At 38.1% G+C, this 7589-nt stretch overlaps 1 pseudogene; it reads left to right on the forward strand.

Moving 5' to 3' along the window:
* The first annotated feature begins 1439 nt into the window (after positions 1-1439).
* LOC131924591 (TGF-beta receptor type-1-like) lies at positions 1440-3905 on the forward strand (annotated as a pseudogene).
* Positions 3906-7589: the final 3684 nt, after the last annotated feature.

The raw sequence follows: 7589 nt of genomic DNA on the forward strand, positions 1-7589 counted from the left end.
AGCCTGCTGGTGGTTGGGACAAATCTCTCTCATTTCCATCCCCCAAGTAAACACAGAGGCTTATATTACTTACGAACTGTATGGCTATTAGCTCAGGCTTATTACTGACTAGTTCTTACACTTAAATTAACCCATAATTCTTATTTTTGTTTAGCCATGTGGCTTGATACCTTTTCTCATTTCTGCCTTGTCATCTTGCTTCCTCTGTGCCTGGCTGGCAACTCCTGACTCAGCCTTTATCTTCCCAACATTCTCCTTGTCTGTTTATCCCACCTATACTTCCTGCCTGGCTACTGGCCAATCAGCATTTTATTTATCAACCACTCAGAGATACACACATTCATAGCATACAGAAAGATATCCCAGCACAGAGATTCAATTATTATCTGTCTAGTTTCTGAGTTTGTTATCACTCTATTTACTGCTAAAGACATCCTTTGTAAGAAATTAGTGAAAGTTTCTTTTGGTCCTTGTATAACTTTTGTAAATGACTCAGTTTTGTTCCATACTTCTTTAATTCTGTTCCACACATTCATGGCTGCCATGCAGCATAGAATTAGGGTGTGGTCATCATATAAAGATTGTCTTTGTATATCAGCATATTTGCCTTCTCCAAGAAGATAATCCTGAGAAATTTCCATAATCTAGCCCTACATCATTGTTCTCTAGTCTTCTCCTCCTCTTTCCACCAGGTTCCCCACTGTAATTGTGGTCTGGCCTCTAGAATAGCTATAACCAAATCTTTTCAATCCTCAGGGATAATTCAATTATAAGTTGACCACAAGTTTAACATCTCCTTTACAAATGGAGAATATATACCATATGAGACTACAGCTTCTTTAAACATCCTCAAATCTAATATCCCCACTGGAACCCAGTTAGCTTGTACACAACCTTGAGCATTTGGCAGTTCCTATAATGTTATGAGATAGATGAAGGTTGGTTGTTTGACAATAAGCTCTTTCTCTGTAACCATAATATTCAAGACTGAGATAGGTTCACCTTTAATTTTTTTTGTCTATGTCTGAATATCTCTATAAGACTCAGAGGATTTCATTCAGAAACAGTATAGGCTGAGGAGCTGATGTTGTGAGGTTGGCTGTGGATTGTTCCATTTCTCTGATCTCTCAGCATTCACCACAATATCTGGCTCCAGGCTTTTTATTAATAAGACCATTTATCAATTCATGTAACATCTGGCACCCAACATTTGTGGCACAAATTCATGAAAAACTACTTGCCCATTGCCTTGAAGTGCCTAGCTAAGGCCTGAGCTGCGTGCAGCCAGTTGTAGTGGCTCATGCCAGTAGGATTTGCTGAAGGAGGTGAAGGCAGGAGGATCCTGAGTTTGAGGCCAGGCTTACAGGCTTGCTGAGGAGAAGCTTCAGCTGGGGCCAGGCAGAGCCACAAATGGTGGCAGTGGCAGAACAATATAAGCCATGGCTGATGCTCTGAGTTGTTGGTTGCTTCTCATCCTGTTGATGTTGGTGATGCTGCTACCAGGGATAAAGGGTTTACAGCTACTTGTTCAGAGAACACTTGCCAGGCCCATCATGTTAGAAGAAAGTATTGGCAAAATTCATTTTGGAGAAGTTTGTCGAGGCAAGTGGTGGGGAGAAGAAGTTGCTGTGAGGATATTCTCTTCTAGAGGAGAACGTTCATGGTTCCAGGAGGCAGAGACTTATCAGACTGTGATGTTATGGCATGAAAACATCTTAGGACTTATACCAGCAGACAACAAAGACAATGGCACATGGACTCAGCTGTGGCTGGTGTTAGATTACCATGAGCATGGATACCTTTTTGATTACTTGAATAGATGCACTGTTACAGTGGAGGAGATAATCAAACTCTCTCTGTCCTGGGCAAGTGATCTTGCCCATCTTCACATGGAGATTTTTGTTACCCAAGGAAAGCCAGCAATTGCTCACAGAGATTTGAAATGAAAAAGTATCTTGCTGAAGAATGGAACCTGTTGTATTGCAAAATTGGGACTGGCTGTGAGACACTATTCTGCCACAGATACAATTGATATTGCTCCAAACCACAGAGTAGACATACAGGCACACACACACACACACACACACACACACACACACACACACACAATTCTGCAATGAACCATGACTGCCTAATAGCAACTTTGAAGTCTCCAAAGAGATGATGGGACTCCACAACAAGGATTGACAATTCCACATGGATTATGATACTACCAATAAGCTGACAAAGACCACCCAAAAATCAGCTTTGGACTACAAACTTACCAGGACTATTTTGAGATGGCTAGCTGAGATGATCCAGCCTCACAGACTACTTGAGCAAGGACTTGAGACAAACCCTACACTTTTGAATTATTATGGATAATAAATGATACAGCTACCTCTCCCAGGACTTGACAATTAACACAGAATTTTCCTTTCAGAGTCCCCTAAAGATGTCACACCCAGATGGCATGAAGTAATTTTAAGAAAACAACACTCACATTCACACGAGGTGGGGCGGGTGGTTTTTAGACATTCAGCGGGTTGTGGATATTGTCATTGTTTAGGATGGTTGATTATAAGTTGTTAACTGAAAATGGTCAGAGGAAAAAAAGCTAAATAAAGAGATTCGATTCAGGGTTTTTGTTTGAAAAAAAGAAGAAAAAAGAAAAAAAAAGAAAGAAGATATAGATAAGAAGTAGATTATTGAATCTACTCTGAAAAAAAGAAGAGATATAGAAACAATAAGATAAAAGGGTAGATTATTGAATTTACTCTGAAAAGAAAAAGGGGGAAGATATAAAAATGATAAGATAAAAGGTAGATTATTGCACTACTCTGAAAAGAAAAAAGAGAGAATATAGATATGATAAGATAAAAAGGTAGATTATTGAATCTACTTTAAATAGTTGTTAAAAGGCAACAACTAGTTTTATATATTTTACATTGGATTGGATTTTTGTATATTGTATACAAATTTTGTATTGAACTCACCAAAATAGGATAAACAACAAAAATTTTGTCAGATGTTAATGAACTGGACATTGTTAATGTAATTCTTGACTGTATATAGTATATATACTTATTGTACTTATTGTATATAGTTTTCTTATGTTAGTTATAACTTTTTTATTTTAGTCAAAAAAGGGGAAATGTGGTGATATATTGTGCACCTCAATATGTTGTGTACCCATGTACCCTAATAGTGTACCCTAATAAACTTATCTGGAGATCAGAGTACAGAGCCAGCCACTAGATTAGACACAGAGGCCAGACAGTGGTGGCACACATGCCTTTAATTCTATCACTCAGGAGGCAAAGATCCATCTGGATCTCTGTTAGTTTAAGGCCACACTGGGAATAGTGCCAGGCATGGGGACATACACCTTTAATTCCAGCACTTGAGATCTCATGTCTTTGCTTGTGAAAGACACATGCCTTTAATCCCAGGAAGTGATGGCAGGAAGCAGAAAGGTATATAAAGCATGAGGACTTAGAAAAACTAGAGCTTTTTAGCAGCACTTCAACTGAGACACTCAGGAGTGAGGACTCAGAGGCTTTCAGTCTGAGGATTTGTGGAAACAGGATTGCCTGAGGAGTTGGTGAGGTGAGGTTGGCTGTGGCTTGTTCTGTTTCTCTGATCTTTCAGTGTTCATCTCAATGTCTGGCTCCAGGTTTTTTTTTATTAATAAGACCATTTAGCAATTCATCTCACAAAAAGACATTTGCTTTCCAGACTTTAATAAAAAAAAAAGGTCATTAAATAAATCAGTTGTAACAGACAAGATGGAAATCATACCCCTATGATAAACCAGTCTGCCTTAGTTTTAGGCCTGAAAGACATCTAATTATAAAAACAAACTAGATTTATTCATGTTTATGATTAAATCTGTTTGTTGTCTTTGTTTCAAAAAGTTGTTATGACCGACATATGCTTATGTTCTTCTTCTGTAATCCTGCCTATTTGCCTGCTAAATCCTCTATTTGGAAGTCCCTTACTCTTGAGGTATATAAACCCAGATCTTACCCATGTCCAAGGCTGATCCTTTGAACCTCACCTTTAGGAAAACACAGTCTGTGAACATGAATTTTAAAAAGCTTGGTTTAGTTAATTTGGCCATGATGATTGGGATTGGTGGTCTTTCTCCTTGCATCTATTAGATTAACACCTTTACAAAAGATAATTGGCTATAATCTGGTGAATGTCTAATGAAGATGATCCATTATAACAAGGTCTGTTTTATGGCTGGAGTATTGCACTATGGTTATGCAGAATGTTGCCAGCAAAGGAAACTAAATGACTGTGGGCCTTCTGGGTTATTATAAGATTTTTAATATTTATTTCATTTATTTTTGAAATTATAATGTAATTGTATCATTTCTCTCTTCTCTTTCCTACCTCTAAACCCTCCCATATATCAATTCTTGTTCTCTTTCAAATTCATGGCCTATCCTTTACATTGTTATTACATTCATATATGTATTTGCATATACTTGTATATTCCTATATATAACCTGTTTAATGTGTATAATAGTGTTACTTGTATGTATAGTATCAGGAGTGACCATTTGGTATTGGATCACTAACAGGTATGCTCTTCCCTGGGGAAAGTATTTCTCTTACTGTTAGTTTCCTATGGTTCTTTGTGTAGGGTTGAGGTCTCATGGTCTTTTCTCTGTTCTCTGTCCACTTGGTCATGTCTATTCCTCTGTTTCTTTCTTTCTTTTTTCTTTTCTTTTCTTTTTTTTTTTTTTTGGTTTTTCAAGACAGGATTTCTCTGTGTAGTTTCGGTGCCTGTCCTGGATCTTGGTCTGTAGACCAGGCTAGCCTTGAAGTCACAGAGATCTGCCTGGCTCTGCCTCCAGAGTGCTGGAATTAAGGGCATGCACCACCATGGCCTGGTGATCTTCTATTTCTTATAATCTCCCAACACCTCATCAGGAATGTTCATTGAGTCTTAAGTACAGAGTGGGTTTTTTTTTTTTTTTTTGATTTATCTATTTGGACTGGACTCCACAGCTTGGTATTTTGATTGGTTGTTATTTTCTTTATTAGGATCTCTGTCTGTTGGAAAGAGAAATTTCCTTGGTGGGAGGTGAAGATTTTTTGATATTATTTCTTCCAAATACATGAGACAAAGTTTGCTCAAACATTTATTTCAACATTTTTTCAGGCATAGCAGCTGAAGTGAGGCAACTCAGGCAAGTAAAACCTAAGAATATAAAGTGCTTGAGTTCAGACCATGGTGTCTGATGTTGAAGGTAGAATATTTTTATTTATTTTCTTCCTATTTTGAATGAAATTTTACCATGAAAATATTTCACTATTCTTAAAATATGGCTAGAAGGAAACCCTTAAAATTTGAAATAGTTCCTAGATTCTGCATATAAAAGTAAACTGGCAATATTTGCTCTTCTGAAGACAATCATTTCTATTAACATGATGTCCTGTCTATTGCCTTTCTGTGGCTGAATAGTATTCAACTGAATGTGTATGTACAAACAAAGAATCACACACACATACACACACACACACACACACACAGAGAGAGAGAGAGAGAGAGAGAGAGAGAGAGAGAGAGACACTCCAAACACATTGTTTGTGTACACTTAGTCAAAGTTTAGAATCTGGAATGGTTCAACCACTTGTTTCTTATAAGTGGTGCTGAGTTTTCAGATATGACATTTATAGCTGATTTTGTATCTTTGAATTTATTCCCAGTACTGATACAGTCCATACTTCTACTTTGGAATTATTCTCATAGTGTATTAAATAATCAATATCTCAAAAAGGGGTTAAAAATTACTCTTCCTCCTTCTCTGCATCCATGGAAACATTAAGAGTACTTTGGTTTTTTTGGTTTTTTTTTGTTTTTTTTTTTTTGTTTTTTTCTTGATGATAGCCATTCTGCTTTGGGTGAGTTGGGATATTAACACTGCTTTTATTTTATTTTTATTTGGTAATGAAATTTATTGTTCTGATATAACAGATAGGAATTTCAGTCATTTCAGTTATAATAGTACAGCAAGTAAAATATTAGTGAACCTCAGGCTCCAACAAGGTATGTATGAGTTATTAGGATGAGAATGACATTGAGATCAAAAAATAGTTGACAGAGAGCTTGTATGAATATATAAACACATGTATCTGTCCGTACTAAATTGTGTATGCTATTTGTGATTAAGAGATAGAGGGTACTGTATCGTATTTTGAAAATAAATTCATTCATTTCTGCATATTATCTTAACAAGTGTAATTACTCTTTCATAATTTGCTCATTATGAAAAGGAACAAAAATAATGATATAGAAGTTTGGTGGATAGCAATAAAGTGTGATTTCATATGCAGAATCTGAAAATAACCATTCTACCATAAGAAACTACAGACTCAATTCATCCCAGTAAAAATCCACATTCCATTCTTCCCAGAAATAGAAAAAAAAATAGGAAGAAGCAAAGTGCTAGAGAGGCCCACAGAAATCCACAAAGATGCCCCCACAATAGACTGCTGGCAATGGTGGAGAGACAGCCCGAACTGACCTACTCTGGTGATAGGATGGCCAGACACCCTAATTGTCGTGCTAGAAACCTCATCCAATGACTGAGGGAACTGGATGCAGAGATCCACGGCCAGGCCCCAGGTAGAACTCCGGGAGTCCAATTGGCGAGAAAGAGGAGGGTTTATATGAGCGAGAATTGTTGAGACCAAGGTTGGATAAAGCACAGGGACAAATAGCCAAACAAATGGAAACACATGAACTATGAACCAATGGCTGAGGGGCCCCCAAGTGAATCAGACCCTTTGAATAGGTGAGACAGTTGATTGGCTTGATCTGTTTGGGAGGCATCTAGGCAGTGGGACCAGGTGCTGTGCTCTGTGTATGAGTTGGCTGTTTGAAACCTGGGGCTTATGCAGGGACCTTTGGCTCAGCCTGGGAGGAGGGGACTGGACCTGCCTGGACTGAGTCTACCAGGTTGATCTCAATCCTCAGGGGAGTCTTTGCCCTGGAGGAGATGGGAATGGAGGGTGGGCTGGGGGGAAGGGGAGGGGGCGGGAGCGGGGAGAACAAAGGAATCCATGGCTGATATGTAGAATTAAATTATATTGTAAAATAAAATTTAAAAAAAGAAATAGGAAACAAACAAATAAAAAAAACAACCCTGCACTTCATGTGGAAAAATAACAACAACACAAAATTATGGACTGGCATTTCAGAGAAAAACAATAATGCTGAAAATCCCACTCTCAGGTTAAATTGCAGAGCCATAGCATCAAAAACTGCGTGACATTTGTTAGATTATTAGGGGTGGATTAAAGGAGACAGAAAACACAGAAAGAAGAGGCAAGTCTCTCCTTTAGTCAGTACTGGGTCTACTGGTGGAAACACTGTGAAGGGGTTATCTCATATGTCACCCACATGAAAGGATGGGCCATATGTTCCATGCCATATGGGCGGCTGAAGCAAGGCCCACATCATGCAGGTAGATGAAAGAAAATTCCCTGTAAAGGCTGTTTTAAACCTTTACAGGCACAGAAATGACTCCAGGGATGTGCAGGGGAAGCTAGGAAGTACATCGTTTCAGCAGGAAATTATCAGTATTGACAAA

This window comes from Peromyscus eremicus, chromosome 14 (genome assembly GCF_949786415.1).
Source record: "Peromyscus eremicus chromosome 14, PerEre_H2_v1, whole genome shotgun sequence".
NCBI lineage: Eukaryota > Metazoa > Chordata > Mammalia > Rodentia > Cricetidae > Peromyscus > Peromyscus eremicus.